We start from the raw sequence: 4593 nt of genomic DNA, 5'->3' as shown, positions 1-4593 counted from the left end.
AAAAAAAAAAAAAATTGTTAAGTTTGTGGTAATTTGTTGTGCAATATAGAACATTAATGCAAGGAATGAGTATATTTTACATAAGGAAGGGATGTGAATTGTGGCAACCCAAGGATTGCCTGAGATAGATAGTTTCCAAAGTGGAAATCTTTCCCTCTCCATATATTCATGCTGCTACTCAAAGGAGAGGTGAAATCTAATTTCTTCTCTCTGAATTTGGACTATCATACTCACTGCCTTGCTTTGACCAACACAATATGGGAGGGAAGTGATATTCTGGGATTTCAAAGCTGAGTCATAAGGAGCCTCACAGTTTCTTCACAGGTCTTTTAGAATCATTACACTTAGTAGTCCTGATCCTAATCTGTATACCATGCTGAAGGGACCATGTGGTGAAGTCACACAGTGAGTGGCCAAAGAGAGAAGCCTAGCCATCTTAGATTAGATCTTGATAGAACCCAGCCTCCAAGTCTTCCTTGCCAAGGCACTAGCCTCTATGTGAACATTTTTTGGACCCTTTAGACCAGTGGTTCTCAACCTTCCTAATGCCGTGGCCCTTTAATACAGTTCCTGTGAGTTGTGACCCACAGGTTGAGAATCACTGCTTTAGACCATATCAGCTACTATTTGAATATCAATGAGTGGCCCCAGTTAATGTCACAAAGAGCAGAAGAACTACCCAGCAGAGCCCTGTCTGAATTTTTCTTTTCTTTCTTTCTTTCTTCCTTTCTTCCTTCCTTTCTTTCTTTTTGAGACAGAGTCTCACTCAGTCACACTGGGTAGAGCACTGTGGCATCATAGCTCACAGAAACCTCAAACTCTTAGGTTTAAGCAATTCTCTTGCCTCAGCCTGCTGAGTAACTAGGACTACAGATGTCCACAACAATGCCTGGCTAATTTTTTCTACTTTCAGTAGAGATGGAGTTTCACTCTTGCTCAGGCTGGTCTCAAACTCCTGAGCTCAAGCAGTCCACCAGACTTGGCCTCCCAAAGTGCTAGGTTTACAGATGTGAGCCACCATGTCTGGCCTCCCCTTCTTGATTTTCTGACCCACAGACTCATGAACTGTTTGTTGCACAGCTATCAGGCAGGATCCAGTTCCACCTCACCCAGGGAAGGCAGAATGCCATTAACCCTAACCTCAGGATATCTCCCATAGGATGTGGGCAGGAGGTACTCAATAGCAGAATAATTCTACCCATAACATTTCAGTAGCTGGGGTTGCACAATTTGTCTATGACTAAGATCTTTAATGACAAAGGGAATAGAATTATTCATGATGGTTTTTAGACTAATTAGCATTCACCACCTGGGGCTGAACACTTACTGAACAGTCCTTGTGCTGGGAGTCAAGGCATTATTAATGTCTGTTATAATGATTATTTGCTGCCATGGTCATCGTTCCAAGACCACAGCTGATACTGATGATGCCATGACTATCTCTATTGCTTGCTAGTGGCTGAATGTTTTGTCCTCACTGGTGCTTACTGTTTTTTGGTAAGGTTTCCAGAGGGGCAGCTTGCTTTCTTAGGGCGTACAGTTTTCTTTAGAATTTGAGACAGAGATGAATCTGAGGGTTATTTAGCAGTCCTAAACATTGTCAAGTCAGAATTGAGTCTTCTCACTTATGACTGGGACACAATCCAAGACAGACCCCAGATACTCTTTAGCATTTTTCTATCCTAGGGTGAATTCCCTAAGACATGCTTCCCAGAAGTTGATGGAAGCACTCTCTTGGTGGCAGGAAAGGGGTCATTTAAAAAATTAATTAGGATAAAACTTTACTGTTTTTGCCAGAAGTTCTAGCAAATTCTTTAATGCACAGGATTTGTGGTGCTTGCCTGTATAATCCTAGCATACTTCTGTTAGCTACGCAGATTAGGCCTCTAGCCAAGCCCTTTACCAGGCATCCAAATACTAGAAGGAAGATTGGAGGCCATTATTAGTTAAAGTGGATTCTGCCTGGAGGAGCTTGAGATTTATGATAGCATCTTGAACACGTTAATACAAAATGGTAAGGTTTCTCTGGCATTAGAGTGCTTAGAATTAAAAATGAGACCAATATCTTAATCTTGAGGCAATTTTGACATATTATAAGGCTCAGACTTGTAACCAGGAACTGGAAAGTTTCCATAGGCAGTCAATAGTGTTTTATTACCTCATCTAATTTAAAGAACAATGTATTACTTCATCTCTAAAGTTTTATGTTATTGGAGATTCACTTTTATTGAGCAAGGCTTTAAGAAATGTCCCAAAGAGAAGAGTGGGTACATATATGGTCTCAAATTCTGAGAGGAGAAGGCTAAAAATAAGGGCCAAAGAAGACTTAAACTTCATATGCTTTTCCCCTCTGGGTTTGATGCCACTAATGGAAAAAACAACGCTGTGCTCCTTTAGAGGAGATTGTAATTAGACAGTACAGCAATGATTCCAAGCCTCTGCTGCTTGGATTTTAGTGTGTTAAGAAATTGAAATTGAGATTACCAAAGTGGAAAACCTTCCCAATAAAATGTTCCCAATGAATAGTTTTCCTAGCTTTAAAAACACTGGTCAAACTAAAAAAAAAAAAAAGGAAAAGAAAATTAAAAAATGAAGGTGCTAGAGACAAAGCAGACTTTAGGCATACTGACATACCCTGCTAGAGAGAGAGGTATATATGGGGCCCAGAACTCATACTTGTAATACTCATTTGCCTGAGGGCAGAGAACTAGCTGATGGAAAATTATATGAGAGAGGATGTAAGAGAAATTCTTCATTTATATTGAACACTTTTTTCCCCCTTTCCTAAGCATATCATCTAAAAAACTTGCTGTAGTGTGATTTTATTGGTAGAATGGTATATTCCAAAGTTGAGGACAGATTTCCAGAAGTCTATAGGAATTTCAGAGCTATCTTGTTGCTTTCCAGCACCAGCCATCAATCAACTAGAACACAAAACTCCATGACTTTGGAGTCTAGAGATTTTAGGTGTTGTGTGCTAGGAAATGGAGTTGAAGACCAAAATTTATAACTTACAATATCATACATACGTGCTTCCTAGAATAAACTGAGATACAGTACAGTGCCTGGTACATCATGGATCAGTGATTTTCAACCCATGTGCTGTGAGAGGATCTTAGGTGTGCCATAAAAGATTTTAAAGGTTATTAATAAAATTATTTTCAAAAGAATTTCAAAGCACATTAAGTATTTTTGCTTTACTTTTTAAAAATCAATATGCTCCTACTTAATGAACATATTGTTAGGGTGTATGGCACACCTCCTGGGGGCGGGACACAATTAGAAGAGGGACTTTACCTAACAAATCCAAACACTGTAACCTAATTCTTTGAGGGTAATTCTTTGTACCCTCAATTAATCTGAAACAATAAAAAAAAAGAGATCAGAAATAAAGATGTGAGATAAGTTACTTAACCTATTGTTTTGTATAAGATGGCTGGATTTTATCCAATTAGGGAACTTGGAATTGGAGGCCTTGCCCTTGTCTTCCTACTTTATATCATGCTAAAATGAATATGAAAATGACAGGAAAATTCTAAAATTATGCATTATCCTATCACCTTTAGACTATAGTTCTGTGAAGATTATTTCTTTTCTATTTTTGCACCCTTAGCATGTAGTGTGTTTTTGGAGCTTACTAATGTTTGTGAGCAAAGATATGAGCATTACCAATTAGCTACCAAATTTGATTCTTTTATAACATACCGCAACGTCATTGAATATTATAACCAGAGTGTTTGTGGGTTTGACTGTGTGCTTATTATCATCTTTCAGTGGCCTTTTATCACTTGCTGGAAAAGGGCTTTTTAACCTCAGCACTATTGGCATTTTGGGCCAGATAATTCCTTGTTGTGATGGCTTTCCTGCATGGTAGGATGCTGACCTGACCTCTACTCACTAGATACCAATAGCACAACTCTAGCTGTGATAATCAAAAATGTCTTCAGACATTGTTTGGTGTCCTCTGGGGCGGGGTGGGGGGGATCACCTACGGTTGGTAACTATTATGTTGGAATAAAAACGTAACTAGGGCCTTAGAGCTTTCCATCATGTTCAGTCTGTAGATTTCCTGCTAGTTAAGGTAACCTTCATTATGCTTACCTCAAGAACATGTGCTGACTTTATTTAGGTTGCCCTGATGGTACCGGGAAGATTGCAACAAAGATCCCCATCACCAGCTTCCTCCCTCCTAGTGCCCAAACAAACAAACAGACACACATGAAAACCCTTTATCCCTCTAGCTGTCTATTATGGGTTGGATTGTGTCCTTCCTTCAATTCATATGATGATAGTTGAACATGTAGTAGCTCAAAACATGGCTGTACAGAGGTAATGAAGCAGAAAAGTGGTCTTTAGAGTGGGCCCTAATCAAATATGTCTGGTGTCCTTATAAGAATATAGGGAATTTGGACGTAGACACATAACAAAGGGGAAATGCCATGTGAACATAAAGACGGCCATTCACAAGCAAAGGATAGAGGCCAGAAGAAATCAGCTCTTGATCTTGGATTTCCATCCTCCAGAACTGTGAAGAAATCAATTTCTATTGTTTAGTCACCCCATGTATTAAATTTTCCTATAGCAGCCCTACCA

Source organism: Otolemur garnettii, unplaced genomic scaffold, assembly GCF_000181295.1.
Source record: "Otolemur garnettii isolate 467f Iridium unplaced genomic scaffold, OtoGar3 scaffold00149, whole genome shotgun sequence".
Lineage (NCBI taxonomy): Eukaryota > Metazoa > Chordata > Mammalia > Primates > Galagidae > Otolemur > Otolemur garnettii.
The sequence above is the reverse complement of the archived record's forward strand: the minus strand, read 5'-3'. Positions refer to the sequence as shown.